Here is a 17,693-nt window from a genome sequence, read left to right on the forward strand (position 1 = left end):
CACAGATGCACAATTCCGTTCGATCACGAGAGGGAATCTAAAATTAGCAAGCAAGGAGGACACGGAAGGAGACTGCTCTAGGTTGGAATGTGGGCTGGCCGAGGAGCATGCCGAGATAGTTCCCTCGTTTGTGATTAATACTGTGTCTGGGTGGAGCAGTGATTAACGCAACTGGCTAGTAAGCAGGCGATCCTGGGATCGAATCCCGATCCATTACAGATATTGACTCATCGCCACTGATTTCGCATAAAGTCCTAATGAAGCTGATATCATCAATTCCTTCCTTTCCCTGTCCTTTCCTTTCTGCTCCTCCGCCTTCAACTTACATAATTATAAGAGAACTGAAATTATTGTTTACGATAATGATCGAAGCAAACAAAGTGAATTAAAATTCGTGCTGTGGCCCGGACTCGAACTCGGGTCTTCTTGTTTGCTAGACAGAAGTGCTAACCATTACACTACCACAGCACAATGATCAACATTGCTGCACGAACTACCCAAGGTGAGTGCCCTCCCCAACACAAATTTCAATTCATTTTTCCTTATATATCGTCACTGCTGCCAAGGCTCTCCGATATTGGCAAGCACCCCAACATTGGACGTAATGGGTCGTCCTTGTGCCATTGGTGACCTTATAGATCTTATACTTAAATGTTTCTTGAGACATTTAAGTCTCTCTTTTTATTATCAATGGTAATGACCGATGCAGACGAAATGAATAAAAATTTGTACTGCGGCCGGGACTCGAACGCGGGTATTTTTGCTCGTTAGGCAGAAATGCTAACCATTACATAACAGTCAACATTGCTGCACGAACTACCTAAGCTGAGTGCCCTCTCCAACAACAACGGGTTAGAGTCTGTAATGACACATTCCGACGCAGAGACTGCGCCAAAGATTAAATTGAGAGGCATATAGAATATAATCTTTGTAATGTTCATATTGGATTCTCTTTTGTTTCATACTCCAAGGAGGAGTTAAGATACACTTTCGATTGTTACCTTGTAGGGGATGGACGTAATTTTTGATATGTACGGAAAGGCATCCATCTTGTTAGTATTTATGGTTTGTGCGACGAGCAGAGCACGTCTTATTGTCTTGTGAATAAAAGATAGTGAGAAGTATCGAAGTTTTACGAGGATTAATTAAAGCGACGTAGCATTGTATTCCTTGGGGTCCACCGTCTTCGTGAAGTAAACCGATGTCGACTTAGGAAGATACACACGGTCAACAAAGAGAACCTCGATGGCGACAAATGAATTAATATTGTGGCAAAAGGACTAATTCCACGTCTAAGGTGAGAACTCTGACTAAATCAACAATGACGTAGAATTCAAAAATGTAATTAATCGGAATTGTAAATTATATTACAGGCAAATTTCACGCAGCATTGAGTTTGTCCACATTCAAGCTGGTCAATACAGTCCGTAAAAAAAAAAAAAAAAAAAATAAAAAATTCTAAAGTTACAGTTTCATATCCATAATTTTTTTCCTCTTTTCAAAAAAATCAATAAATTTAAATTTTTTTATTATTTCGCCACAAGTCCCGGCAGCAGCACAAATTTTAATTCATTTCTTCTGCTTCGATCATCATCGTAGATAATAAAAAAGAGACTTAAATGTCTAAGGGAAACATTTAATTATAAGAAATTATTGTTGTTGTTGCGATCTCGCATTATGAAGTCGTCTACGACTTCTGAGGCAACAGTAAAAGAACTTGGCATGGTTCTAGATTAACGCTCAAATTACATAAGCCACATTATTTATAACCAGTAAATCACCTTCTGAGGCAACAGTAAAAGAACTTGGCATGGTTCTAGATTAACGCTCAAATTACATAAGCCACATTATTTATAACCAGTAAATCACCTTCAGTCAAAAATTGCTGTGAAAATTTGATTCACAAACTATCGCCACATACTCGACTTATAGAATAAGTTGTTTATTGCTGTTAAATTACGTAAAATGAAATTGCAAAAGACATAACACGAGGAGACGTATTATATTTCCTTAAAGAGATAATACGCCAAGGAAAGGATATTCAGAGCGTTAATGCAATCGCGCATTACATCAGGGTAAACAAACATAATACTGGAAAAACATGGCGTCCCGAGCTCTCAGTCAATCAGGGACGATATCATCATTGGACGTCCTCTATCTGTACAGGGTAGAAGAAAACAATCTCATACTAGGTCAGAGGAAGGATGAGGACGTCGAATCGAGAGAAGTTCTCCAGACAACCGTAGATCGGAGATGCACCGTTATGGGGCTACGGCCATAAAACGGCAGCCAATCAGCAGCGACGAGTTCTCGAGAGTCTGTCCGGTAAGCGAACGTGTTTGGACATGTCTCTCAATGCGATTCTTGGTTTATTCTATGACGTCAACTTTGTAGCGATACCGGAGGTAAGAATTACGAGCGTTTGCTGTAAAAAAATAGTTTGAGAAAGAAACGATAATTTAAAGTTTAATTTTCTTTTTCTTTTCCGTTCTTGGCTTAGTTCACACTTTCTGAACTACTCTACCTGTCAAAATGAATATTACTACTCTCTCCACTTTAAGAAAAACTAAGACAAGTTGCCTTTAGATATAATTATCGGACATGGATGTGTGTGATGTCCTTAGGTTAGTTAGGTTTAAGTAGTTCTAAGTCTAGGGGACTGATGACCTCAGATGTTAAGTCCCATAGTGCTCAGAGCCATTTGAGCCATTTGTAATTATCGCCCAGATTTTAAGGACCTAAGAAGCAGTGAGATACGCAAGCAATTATGACCTAAAATTCAAATAAATATCATCATAGAAAATAAAATGTGACTTCATATGTTTAATCAAAAACGTTCTTGTTGATTTTTTTTTATATTCCATGTAATACAAAATTCACTTTTGAACAAATTGTGAGTATACTACTTGCGTTTTGCAATTCCTGAAAGTAACTAGAGCTTATTTTTGAAATGTCATCAGTATGTATCTGAAAGAGACACGAAGTACAGTGAAGACAATAATGCCTTGTTTTCATTACTGCACACCAATTCTTAAAAGTATTGCGAATTAGTTGGCACGTCCTGTCAATCTTCAGTTTCTGCAGAGTTGCTGTGGATCGCAAGATGCATTTTCTGGTTTTCCAGTGTCAAAAATCTGTAGTTGCCGCTGAGGTTAATTTTGTATCTGTAAAAGCTCCTCTTCTCTACACAGGACGTCAAAGAAGCGTATTTGAAGGCGAGGAGGTCACTGAAGGCCAGCTTTGGTTCTTTCTCGCATACTAAATCTCTTAGAAATAAGTAATACTGAGCAAACATGGAGTATCATGACAGATGCAGGGATCAGTGACCAAGAGGTTACTGTAGCGCGACTGACTACCAAACATCCAACCCCACCAAAAATAAACGAAAAGACACGAATTTAAATAAACTTAAAAAAATTCGCTTGACACCTTTCTAAGAAAGAGAGTCTCCTCTCCTTCCAATCTGACTATGTAAATGTAGTCCAGACGTGGTTTAAATTCAAACAAATAGTATCGAGATATATATATATATATATATATATATATATATATATATATATATATATATATATATATATATAATAAATTAGTACTAGATGGTACTGATACCCCATGGTACACAAAACAGTTCAGAATACTGTTGCAGAAGCAGCGGAAAAACATGTCACATTTCAAAGAACGCAAAACCTCCAAGATTAGGGAAGTCTTACAGAATCTCGAAATTTAGCGCATGCTTTAATGCGAGATGCTTTTAATAGTTTCCGTGACGAAACTCTGTATCGAAATATGGCAGAGCCCCAAAGAGCTTCTCGTCATATATAAAGTACACCAGTGGCAGGACGCAATCAACACCTCCCCTGCGCACTAAGCAATAGTGATGTCACTGATGACAGTGCCACTAAAACAGGGTTACTAAATACGGTCATCCGAAACTCCTTCACTAAAGAAGACCAAGTAAATATTCCAGAATTCAAATCTAGAACAACTGCCAACTTGAGTTGTGTAGCGAAGCAGCTTAAATCACTTAATAAAGGCAGCACCTTAGGTCCAGATTGTATAATAGTCAGGTTCCTTTCAGGGTATGCTGATACAATAGCTCCATACTCAGCATTCATATACAACCACTCGCTCGTCAAAAGATCCGTACCTAAAGACTGCAAAGTTGACCAAGTCGCAACAGTACCGAAGAAAGGAAATAGGAGTACCACCGAAGTCGTTTTGAAGTACGATTTTGGAAAACGTAAACTGTATCGAAATATTATAAAACTTCGTTTAAAACGCTTTATTGACAAATAGTCAGCACGGATTCAGAAAACATCGTTCTTGTGAAACACAAGTAACTATTTATCCTCGGGAAGTAATGGGTGCTATCGATAGGGGATGTCAAATTTATTCCATATTACCAGATTTCCAGAAGACTTTTGACACCGTTCCTCACAAGCGACTTCTAATGAAATTGCGTGCCTATGGAGTATCGCCTCAGTTGTGCGACTGGATTCTTGAGTTCCTGTCAGAATTTCAGAAAGGTCACAGCTCGTAGTAACTGACGGAAAGTCATCAAGAGAAACAGAAATAGTATCTGCCGTTCCCTAAGGAAGTGGTACAGGACCTCTGTTATTCCTGATCTACGTAAACGACATAGGAGACAATCTGAGTTGCTCTCTTAGGTTGTTTGCAGATAATGGCGTCATTTACCATCTTGTAAAGTCATCAGATGATCAAACCGAACTGCAAAATGAATTAGGCAAGATATCTGTTTAGTGCGAAAAGTGGCAATTGACTCTAAATAAGGAAAAGCGTGAAGTCATCCACATAAAAACTAAAAGGAATGGACTAAACTTCGGTTACACATAAATCACACAAAACTAAAACCTGTAAATTCAACTAAATACAGTTAAGGGTAACTTAAACTGGAATGATCAAACAGATAATGTTGTGGGAAAAGAAAACCAAAGACCGCTTACACCACGCTTGTTCGCCCTCTCCTGTAGTATTGCTGTGTGGTGTGGGATCCGCATCAGAAGGTACTGACGGAGGACACGTAAAAAGTTCAAAGAAGGGTAGCTCATTTTGCATTCGTGCGAAATAAGGGAGAAAGTGCTACAGACTTGATACGGAAATTGGGGCTTCATCATTAAAATAAAGACGTTTTTCGTTGTGGCACAATCTTCCCGTGAAATTTCAATCACCAACTCTCTCCTTCGACTGCGAAAATATTCTGTTGGTGCCCACCTACATAGGGAGAAACGATCATCGTGATAAAATAAGAGAAATCAGAGCTCGCACAGAAAGATTTAAGTATTCGTTTTTCCCGCGTGCCGTTACAGAGTGGAATGGTGAAGAAATAATTTGAAGGTGGTTCAATGAATCCTCTGCCAGGAACTTAATTTTTAATTGCAGAGTAATCATATGCATGTAGAAATGTTGTGGCATTCCCAAAAAGACTATCACTATTTTCGCACATTGTAGAATATCCAGAAATGCACTGGAGAAAATTTTGCAATTTATTGTTCACCTTGGCAGTCACATGATCACGAGTTCGATCCAACTCGCACTGCTCATGTTGCACAATATACGGAGGTCAAACAGTTGAGTACCGGCAGCTTTCAGTAGGCTGATGACTTTTGTACCCCGAAAAGTTGGCGTTGACGTATGCGAAGTTTCCAGAAAAGGTATCTGTAAACACTTCTGTCACAGATCTGATAGCCCTCCATACATCGCTATCGAGCTCATAATAGATTGTCTTTAATTTGGTGTAGTTGGTTCAGTAATTCTCAGCAGCATTAAGTCAAGAAACCCGTCGTTCAGGAGCAGACTGGGGGTGGAGGAGCAGCGAAGGTGTCTGTTTCTTGAATTTCTGCACCCGTAACAGAACTTTTACATACATTTTCTGATCATAATAAACTAATTTATCAACATTCCGCCGGCCGGTGTGGCCGAGCGGCTCTAGGCGCTTCAGTCCGGAACCGCGAGACCGCTACGGTCGCAGGTTAGAATCCTGCCTCGGGCATGGATGTGTGTGATGTCCTTACGTTAGTTAGGTTTAAGTAGTTCTAAGTTCTAGGGGACTGATGACCTCAGGTGTTAAGTTCCATAGTGCTCAGAGCCATCTGAACCATTTTTTATCCACATTCCCGACTTCCGGCCATAACCATGTCAGAAACCTTTTCACATGGATCACCTGAGTACAAACGGCAGCGCCGCCAGTGCACCGTCCTTTTATACCTTGTGTACGCGATACTACCGCCATCTGTATATGTGCATGTTGCTATCCCATGTATTTCTCCTCAGCGTACTCCTGGGAAATAAATCTGTTTAGTAACTCTTGTTTATTTGTGAGAGTATCACCCGAAATATTGTCATGTGAACAACAATTTCATATTTTTATTCTTCTGTCCTTAAAGACACAACAAATACGAGTACATGCATGTTTGGCAAAAAGTTGACCGAAATATGACATGTTACTAAAATGGTGTAACAACACCGTATATGCACAGTAAAAATACATTTTTCCTCACTACACTACCTGGATTCGTGCATAGATAGTTGTAAAATTCAGCCTCAAGTCCAGCAAAAATGTATGACTCGTCATTAAAATTCGGGTTCTATTAACATCCACCTTACAGTAGGTGAGACTGTTGTACCCAAGAACAGTTTTCACACTTTCGCCTCTAGCCAATCTTGTAATAAGACTTTAATATATTATCTTATTTCGTTTCTAAATGATTGCAATCATTTTATATGTGCTGCAGTCTTTTTCTGAAATTAAAACATTACTATGGAAAATTAAGATTTCTCCAAATGTGAAAACCTCTTCCAAGGTACTACATGGTCATTTACCTAGGAACAAATATTCTGTTGGAATTTAAAAGTATGCAACTGAGAAATTTTGTCAGAACCGTATTTGATAGTCTAGGTGCTCATTATTACTTTATTATATACGAGTATAATAACCAGTAAGTGAAACCAAATTAATCATAAGTATTATCAAAAACTAGTTACAAGTTAAATAAATTTTGAAATAGAAACTATTAGTAACTAATGCAAATTTCCATTTTCAAGAAAGATAAAACTGCGAAGACATTAACAAAATTCAGTTAATATGTAAATACCATCTGTGCCATGGTACGAGACCTCTTGTTTCAAGGTACAAGATGGTGCATGACCGACGAAGTAAGGGTTAACCGTCCACACATCATAAAATTGGTTATAAAATAAACAGAATTTCACTTGCCATAGGATTCTGTAACTTAGGAATTAACAACATATTCGAAGTATACAACTGGCCATTAAAATTGCTACACCACGAAGATGACGTGCTACAGACGCGAAATTTAACCGACAGGAAGAAGATGCTGTCATATGCAAATGATTAGCTTTTCAGAGCATTCACACAAGGTTGGCGCCAGTGGCGACACCTACAACGTGCTGACATGAGGGAAGTTTCCAACCGATTTCTCATACACAAATAGCAGTTGACCGGCGTTGCCTGGTGAAACGTTGTTGTGATGCCTCGTGTAAGGAGGAGAAATGCGTACCATCACGTTTCCGACTTTGACAAAGGTCGGATTGTAGCCTATCGCGATTGCGGTTTATCGTATCGCGACATTGCTGCTCGCGTTGGTCGAGATCCAATGACTGTTAGCAGAATATGGAATCGGTGGGTTCAGGAGGGTAATACGGAACGCCGTGCTGGATCCCAACGGCCTCGTATCACTAGCAGTGGAGATGACAGGCATCTTATCCGCATGACTGTAACGGATCGTGTAGCCACGTCTCGATCCCTGAGTTAACAGATGGAGACGTTTGCAAGACAACAACCATCTGCAGGAACAGTTCGACGACGTTTGCAGTAGCAAGGACTATCAGCTCGGAGACCATCGCTGCGGTTAACCTTCACGCTGCATCACAGACAGGAGCGCCTGCGATGGTGTACTCGACGACGAACCTGGGTGCACGAATGGTAAAACGTCATTTTTTCGGATGAATCCAGGTTCTGTTTACAGCATCATGATGGTCGCATCCGTGTCTGGCGACATCGCGGTGAACGCACATTGGAAGCGTGTATTCGTCATCGCCATACTGGCGTATCACCCAGCGTGATGGTATGGGGTGCCATTGGTTACACGTCTCGGTCACCTCTTGTTCGTATTGACGGCACTTTGAACAGTGGACGTTACATTTCAGACGTGTTACGACCCGTAGCTCTACCCTTCATTCGAACCCTGCGAAACCCTACATTTCAGCAGGATAATGCACGACCGCATGTAGTAGGTAATGTACAGGCCTTTCTGGATGCAGGAAATGTTCGACTGCTGCCCTGTCCAGCACATTCTCCAGATCTCCCACCAATTGAAAACGTCTGGTCAATGGTGGCTGAGCAACTGGCTCGTCACAACACACCAGTCACTACCCTTGATGAACTGTGGAATCGTGTTGAAGCTGCATGGGCAGCTGTGCCTGTATACGCCAAGCTCTGTTTGACTCTGCCCAAGCGTATCAAGGCCGCTATTACGGCCAGAGGTGGTTGTTCTGGGTACTGATTTCTCAGGATCTATGCACCCAAATTGCGTGAAAATGCAATCACATGATAGTTCTAGTATAATATATTTGTCCAATGAATACCCGTTTATCATCTGCATTTCTTCTTGGTGTAGCAATTTTAATAGCCAGTAGTGTAGCTTGAATATATTATACAGCATGTGTAGAACTCGAAACATTTACAAACCCTGCACAAAACACGTTCTCATGTCTAACAACAACAAAAACTGTATAAATGGTGGAATCTGCTTATGGCATTACTTCATGTGATTCTAAAGCCAATCACTAAACTGATGCCGGCCAGGGTGGCCGAGTGGTTCTAGGCGCTACAGTCTGGAACCGCGCGACCGCTACGGTCGCAGGTTCGGATACTGCCTCGGGCATTGATGTGTGTGATGTCCTTAGGTTAGTTAGGTCTAAGTAGTTCTATGTTCTAGGGGACTGATGACCTCAGAAGTTAAGTCCCATAGTGCTCAGAGTCATTTATTTGAACTAAACTGGTGTACTGATCAGGAAACATTAAGCATTCCTCGGAACATTATCCTCCAGGTACAACACTCTCCTCTATTACATGTCGACAATCTTACAGCATGCCGTTTCTGCAGAATAGCCTGTTACCTTAATAAATTAACGACATTATGTTGCGTTTATGTAGTTTTTCAGTAGTCCAGCCTTATCCCGTAAACATCTCAGAAAATTCGAGACTAACATAATCAATCACGGATAGGAATTTAAAGGTTTCACTGTTCAGCTGAAACAGTTATCTTCAGCTAATCCAATCCTTAACTTTATTCTTTAGCAAAACAAATGTTAACTGGGGCAAGTCAGTTAAATGCACACACTTCCGCTCCCTCGTCAGTGAATGGCTCACGCCTTAAGGTCGTAGTTCCACAACGGTGCAGTTCCGATCTATGGTTGTCTGGAAAATTCTATGTCCCCTGCCCCTATTACGTCATCAGCTAATTTTCCTCCACCGTGTATAGGCTGGCTCGCTATGTGAAGCCGAGCATTAACGCTGTCTATGATACGACGCCTTTGTTATATTACTAGCTAATTTCCATCCGCTCAGTATAGGCTAGGCTCTCTGTGTGAATCCGAGCATTAACGGTGTCTATGGAACGACGCACAAGCTACAGCATGCAGCTAACATCTACGAGCAGCCCCCTCCCCCCTCCTCCCCAACCAATCATTCAAGTTGGTATTTGTGGCTTTTCACAGGAAACTGGAATCTCCTCAGAAGGAATTTCACCGGGGCAGCACTAGGTGACGTTTTGCCCCAAGCCGCATGCTACACGTTGTCTAGTGTGGTCACGATTTGGTGTGCGACATGAAACGGTGCTACATAGTTTGTTGCTCAGACAAAAGTGTTGCCTGATGTCGAATGCTATAAATTGCCACTGTTTGCATCGCACACCTCCGTCAGTTCCACTGAAGCAACATCAGAATGGCGCAATATGTATTTGTAAACAGTAACAGTAGCTATTTTCTTGGTCGTCATCTTAGCAACAGAAGGGAAAGCAGAAAGCCAAAACGCTGGAGAGAATAATTACTTGTTGGAGGTCAGGAACATTGCAAAAAACTTCTAGGAAACAGGTTAGTGACAATGAAACTTCGTTAAAAAGTTTTACACTAATGAGATTGGAAGTTTTTAAGTTGTTGCTATATAAAATCACGTCGATGATAAGAAAATCAGACACCAACTATAGTGAGGTGATTCCGGCTGATGGTAGATTGTTAGTGACATTGGGGCATTGAGTGGCAATTGATATTTGTTCTTCGTTGATGTACATATTCTGGATCTCTGCACCAAATGTTTAAGAATCATCCCACAAATTCGCAGAGCTACAATACGTGTTCTCCACGATTGTGTACAGGTAATTAGGTAAATACTGGCATTCAAGACATATTATATAATTTGTATACAGGGTGTTCCGAGACTTCTTGTTCAAATTAATACAGGATGTGAAGAACATCGAAACAAATATATTTCGATAAGGACCATATGGTCACTGAAGTGAACTTGTAGTGTTTGGGAACATTTTGTTAGTGATGCTGATGTAAGCTGTTTAGTCACCGCCGCAGAACGGGAATGTGTACTGACATTCAAGACTGTTCTTTGTACGGATGTTTAGACCTGAGGTGTGCTTAGACTGTAAGATAAATTATGAACTTCCAGCATGATGGGGCGCCAGCGCATTTCACCATTGCTTTGAGGAATCATATGACAATCACGTCGAGGATCATATGTTCCAAAAATAAACATGTTTATTTTAATGTTCTCAACATCCTGTACTAATTTAAACTAACAGTTTCGGAACCCTGTACACACTCAGTGTACCATAACTCCACCGACAAAGTCTCTTCATGGACACCTCCTGAAAATTTTGGTATAAGGGGCGCACGGTCGCAGGTGGCTCTTTACTTGTGATTTACTAAGTTTGTTGCTCCACTTACCTATCTTTCTGTGAAAATATTTTTCACCAAACGCTAAACAAAGAGTACTGCAACAAACCTTGAATGCAAAAGTACTACGACGTGGTTGCCTTCGGTGCGGGAACAGTGTGGCGTAACATCTTTGTACCGCTCTTCCTTTGCGTTCAGTGAACTCACACACAAGATGTACCTCTGCCAACTCTGCATCAATAAACCTATCCACACTGCGGTATACAGTACGCTGTTAAGCTACAACTAACATTGCCGGAAAAACGGACCCTGAAGAGAACAGAGCAGCGCTGAATGCAGGCTTCAGAGAGAAGAGTTAAGTGGGCATTTTGACAACAGTAAATACCGTGAGTGAATGGAACAAGCTTCTTTCCAAACAAGACGTAGCGCACACCGTCGAAATTTGTGCATTTTTAGTGCAGTACAGATACAAAGCTAATTGGAGTAAGAAATCAAACGGAATGCAATAACTCTGTAAGGAGCTGCTGGAGGCCGTTGGGTCCCATATATCCAAGTACTCAGAAGATAACCCCCAGAAGGTATCCCCGAACAAGTTCTGAAAATTTGTCGGTGGGGTGCTGGATCATCCTGCGTATCCGAGACATATTCCTGCTTCCCTACAGGAAGTCTTTCTACGTTCACAGTGCATACTGTCCACAAGTTCTTGATTTTCTTCTTGCTTTCAAAACACTAAAACAACATTTCTTGGCGAAACACCGGGCGATGTGGCGCAGTGGTAGCACACTGGACTCGCATTCGGAAGGAAGACGGTTCAAACCCGTGTCCGGCCATCCAGATTTAGGTTTTCCGTGATTTCCCTAAATCGCCTCAGGCAAATGCCGGGATGGTTCCTTTCAAAGGGCACGGCCGATTTCCTTCTCCATTCTTCCCTAACCCGAGCTTGTGCTCCGTCTCTAATGACCTCGTTGTCGACGGGACGTTAAACACTAATCTCCTCCTCCTCCTCCTCTTGGCGAAACGCCCAAGCCCGTTGATTCTTAATCCGTCATATTCGTAGTCACACCTTTTAATGCCCGACAGCTCACGTGAATTACGATAATCTTCAGTGAATTAAGTCCTGTTCTGAATCTACCGCTCCATGTCGTATGCCACAGGCCGTACAGATCAGTGACTGGCGGACAGCTGGCGGCAACGTGCGGTTCGTCGTTTCTTGTCGACTCGTGGCGCCCTGGTCGAATTGCTCTGTGTGGAACTGCGCCTTTTCGAGCTTTTAGTAAATGTTCGAGTCAGAAGTGTATGGCAGCTTTTCGGACTTTTACATTAATTCCAAGATTTTATTAACGTAATATTTTCTCCTGCTCCTCTCTTGTTAGTTAAATTCGTAATTTTTGTATTGCCCACCTAAACAACATAATACTAAAAATTAGTTTCTAAGATGCTTGGGGGTGCATATGGATGTGAGACAAGGATGTAGTCTTTCGCCCCTACTGTTCAATCTATACATCGAAGAAGCAATGACGGAAGTAAAAGAAAGATTCAAGTACGGAATCAAAATTAAGCGTGAAAGGATATCAATGATAAGATTCGCTGATTACACTGTTACCCTCAGTGAAAGTGAAGAAGTATTATAGAAACTGTTCAAAGGAATGAATAGTCTGATGGGTACAGAATATGGACTGAGAGTAAATCGAAGAAAGACGAAAGTAAATAGAAGTAACAGAAGTGAGAACAGCGAGAACCTTAAAATCAGAATTGAGGCTGAGGAAGTAAAGGAAGTCAAGGAATTCTGCTATCAAAGAAGCAAAATAACGCACGACGGACGGAGAGGGGGGATATAATAAGCAGACTGGCACTAGCAAAAATGGCATTCCTGGCCAAGAGAAGTCTACTAGCATCAAATATAGGCCTTAATTCGAGGAAGAAATTTTTGGGAATGTTCGTTTGGAGCACAGCATTGTACGGTGTGAAACATGACTGTGGGAAAACCGGAACAGAAAAGAATCGAAGCATTTGAGATGCGGTGCTACAGAAAAAATTGTTGCAAAATAGGTGGACTGATAAGGTAATGAATGAGGACGCTCTCCTCAGAATCGGAGAGGAAAGCAATTTATGTTATACATTGACAGGAAGAAATGACAGGATGATAGGACAACTGCTAACACGTCACTGAATAATCTGCACGGAACTAGAGGAAGCTGTAGAGGATAAAAACCGAAGAGGAAAACAGAGATTGAAATATATCCAGCAAATATTTGAGGACGTAGGTTGCAAGTTCTTCTCTGAGATTAAAATATGGGCACAGGAGAGAAATTTGTGGCTGGCTGCTTCAAACCAGACAGAAGACTGATGACTCAAAGTAGGAGCAAACAATACAGATTTTTTATTGGGAGAGGGAGAGGGGAGGTGGAGTCAAATATATTTCTCACCTAAAGAGCCAAAATACCTACAGCCAAACCCGATAATCGTGAAGTAATAGGCGTTGTCATTTTATCTGACAAATTTTTATGCAGTTTCATACACAGTTTTATTGTCTAAACGTTAGCTCCCAAGGGTTATTCATAATAAGTTTTGGTAGTGTCGTTTGTATGGTTTAAGACCTACTTAAGGACCTTCATGTAGGCGCTGTGTAATGAAGTATTTTCTACCATCCTATGTGTAGCACAGGTCTGGCTGTAGTAACTGTAGACGTGTCCGCGACACTTTCATGGAGTGACTCTTGTGCGGAAATGAATGTGTTGACATTTCTGTGGAGCCTAGGAGACTTCAGTTAGTGGAGTTCGGAATAGGATGTTCCAGAAGTAGGATAAAGTGGTCTGTCTGTCACTACCTGCGAAATACTACTGGGAGAGACCTCACACCCGTTCACTCAGTGACGGCTGTCGTGCGTACCTTGAAACTTCTTTACTTAAATGAGTGTGTCTGTACTTAAATTGCTGAATGATTGAGAAGATGAAACTTCTACGTTATTTGATTCTGAAACAGCTGAGTAAAACAGAACGTACTTTCTCTTTCCTTTTTCTTATCATATCAACACTGACCCATAATATTCTAGCACAACGCAATGTGACTGTTCAAAAAAAATTACAACCTGACTTCAAATAATTAATTCAAAAGAATGGCCCTGAATAAGAAGCAACCGTGACAATAACATATACATTTCATTAAACGCTTACCTCACAAAAATCTAGCGAGCGTCAATACTGCCAGCTAAATAAAAGGTTCCAACTACTAAAGCAACTAACTACTAACAGGCTTGTGGTTAGTAAAGGAAAGATTTTGTTGCAAACCAAATAATGTATTTTTTACCTTAATAATGAGACATCCAGTTCAAACACTAATATAAATCGTCAGTGACATCCAGTACAGAGATATATAATCATGAATAATTTTCAGTCTTCAGACCTCTACCCTCCATCAATGCTAACTTCTCACATTTATCATCCATCACTGCTGGCTGCTCACCTCCAACTGCCCAACAGTACTTCCATCACTGTTGGCGACTAACTTCCGACTGCCCAACACAACTGGCGATTAACTTCCAACAACGAGTCCAACCAGCCACAGAGTCTCTTACAAAGAACGCGCAGTCAGAGATCCAATGCAAAGCGCTACACAGCACTGCCAACACAGAAGCAGCCCACTTACAACCTTTTTATCAGAGTCCAGTCCTGCAGTTGATCTCTGACTGGTGTCCCGTGTTGTAAGTGTTGCAGAGGTGGAGTTCACCGAGACAACCGAAAGGGAACTTTCATTGATTTACAAAGGGCGTCAGTATATAGTGCACTATACCAACAAAGAAGATGCAACTCACTTGTCTTGCATAAACGTAATGAAGAATGAATGCCAAGGAAAACCATCCACTAAAAATAACATACTTTCAGGCGAATGTTGTATTCCAGGCGAAGCAGGAAATGAACAGCGAAAACACGTTGTTATGTGCGAAAGAAACATATGCCACAGTTTCATCGGTTTACGTTGAAGAAGTAGGTAGCTCTTCGGCCAAGGCTATGAATTACTAACATATTAATGTGGAACAATAGATCCATCACATTATGCGAAAATATATGGGACTTACACGAAATCCAACCGATTTTGGAGGAATATTCATTCAAGAAAACAATTCACGAGTGAATGATGGCAGCAATTTTCTACTTACAGATGCCAGCATAGGATCGAATGAGAGAGTATTGGTATTTGCCAGCGAAAAGGGGAAAGCTGTGAATCATTCTTTTTGGACTGAACGTTCAAGAAATCGAGGAAGCTGACTGGACAGTTGTTTATTCTTCACGCTAATCTTAAAATTTATTGAGAGGAAGTAAACACTACTTCAGCTGTTTACGTTTTGCAACCCAAGAAAATGCGAGAAATACCGGGTGATCAAAAAGTCAGTATAAATTTGAAAGCTGAATAAATCACGGAATAATGTGTATAGAGAGGTACAAATTGACACACATGCTTAGAATGACATGGGGTTTTATTAGAACCAAAAAAAATACAAACGTTCAAAAATGTCCGACAGATGGTGCTTCATCTGATCAGAATAGCAATAATTAGCCAAAGTAAGACAAAGCAAAGATGATGTTCTTTACAGGAAATGCTCAGTATGTCCACCATCATTCCTCAACAATAGTTGTAGTCGATGAATAATGTTGTGAACAGCACTGTAACGCATGTCCGAGTTATGGTGAGGCATTGGCGTCGGATGTTGTCTTTCAGCATCCCTAGAGATGTCGGTCGATCACGATACACTTGCGACTTCAGGTAACCCCAAAGCCAATAATCGCACGGACAGGTCTGGGGACCTGGGAGGCCAAGCATGACGAAAGTGGCGGCTGAGCACACGATCATCACCAAACGACGAGCGCAAGAGATCTTTCACGCGTCTTGCAATGTGGGGAGTTTTTTTTCGTTCTAATAAAACCCAATGTCATTCCAAACATGTGTATCAATTTTTACCTCTCTATCTACATTATTTCTTGGTTTATTAAGATTTCAAATTTATACTGACTTTTTGATCACCCGGTATATCACCGGTTTTTTTAAGCTATTAAAACTAACGTGCCTTGATGGAACCCCTGAGCCACTGATGATGAACTTCAAAATTGTTTTCATCCAGTCAGCTTGAACTATGTTTCCTGAAACTGAAATTATCGACTGCAATTATCATCCTAGTGAATGTTTGGGAAAACAAGTTCAGCGTTGTAGTCTTGTTCCTGCCTAAGGAAAGCGAAGAAATACTTTATCACATAAGAATGACAGCACGCCTGAAAACCGAAATCTTCATGACTTCTACGACTACTTTGTAGACCAGTAGCTTGATAAGGAGCATATACCAAGAGATATGTGGAATTTCAGTGGAAGGAACCATCGCACTAACACGTTTCTGACGGGTGGAGCCGAAGGTTAAATACGTTATCAAAAGTTTATCCAAATATTTACTCATTAGTAAAACAAGCCTTCGAGAAGGCGCAGAGTACCACGGCCATCAGTTTGACCTATCAATTTTAAATTTCGTTGGAAAAGATGAAAGAAGTTAGCAATTATGACTGACGAGATTAATGCAAGGGTTTTAAACAGATTCCAAATTAACGGCAATTTAAAATCACTTCCATCGTGTATGGGCAACGAACAGGAATTACAATATAGAAGAAAACATGACAATCATTGGAAATTACGTAAATACTGAAAAACAGTTTAATGCACGTCGTACTCATTGGCAGTGGGGTATCTAGCGACTGGGAGAAAGTTCAGGTCATTCCCGTTTTCAAGATGGGCCGCAACACAGATACACACAGTTACACTGAAGCACCAAAGAAACTGGTATAGGAATGCATATTCAAATACAGAGATATGTAAACAAGCAGAGTATGGTGCTGCGGTCGGCAATGCCTATATAAGAAGACAAGTGTCTAGCGTAGTTGTTAGATCGGTTACTGCTGCCACAAGGGCACGCTATCAAGATTTAAGTGAGCTTGAACTTGGTGTTGTAGTCGACGCACGAGCGATGGGACACAGCATCTCCGAGGTAGCGATGAAGTGGGGATTTTCCCGTACGACCATTTCACGAGTGTACTGTGAATATCAGGAATCCGGTAAAACATTAAATCTACTACATCGCTGCGGCCGGAAAAAGATCCTGCAAGAACGTAACCAACGACGACTGAAGAGAATCGTTCAACGTGACAGAAGTGCAACCCTTCCGCAGATTGCTGCAGATTTCAATGCTGGACCATCAACAAATGTCAGCATGTGAACTATTCAACGAAACATGGCAACGAAACGATATGGGCTTTTGGAGCCGAAGACCCTCGGATGTACCCTTGAAGACTGTACGACACAAAGCTTTACGCTTCGCCTGGCCCATCAACACCGACATTGGACTGTTAATGATTGGAAACATGTTGCCTGGTCGGACGAGTCTCGTTTCAACAGTCTACAAAACCATAGAAAACATTGAACTTACAACAACATCAGGAGACAAGATGAATCGCATTCCAATGAAAAGTGTTGCAGCCCACGCCCTCGTCGATGGACCCTGTGTATTTCTTGGATGTTCTCTTAATTTCAGTTTGGATATAAACGACACTTTCTCACATGGAAATGGATGGTTCACCGTTGCCATAGTAAGAGTTGGTAGCGGAGTACCTAGTGTACCAGGTCTTGAAAGCTTTAATGATAGAGATGCAATTGCCTACCGTACCTATCATATGTTTGAAATTCGTAATAAAGATTTTGGTAAATCAGCTTAT

At 41.1% G+C, this 17,693-nt stretch overlaps 1 non-coding gene across 1 annotated transcript; it reads right to left on the reverse strand.

Moving 5' to 3' along the window:
- Positions 1–395: 395 nt before the first annotated feature.
- Positions 396–468, reverse strand: Trnaa-agc (transfer RNA alanine (anticodon AGC)). The gene has a single exon. It is a non-coding gene; the product is annotated as a tRNA-Ala (tRNA).
- Between the last annotated feature and the right edge of the window lie 17,225 nt (positions 469–17,693).

The sequence above is a fragment of the Schistocerca serialis genome, chromosome 1 (assembly GCF_023864345.2).
Source record: "Schistocerca serialis cubense isolate TAMUIC-IGC-003099 chromosome 1, iqSchSeri2.2, whole genome shotgun sequence".
Lineage (NCBI taxonomy): Eukaryota > Metazoa > Arthropoda > Insecta > Orthoptera > Acrididae > Schistocerca > Schistocerca serialis.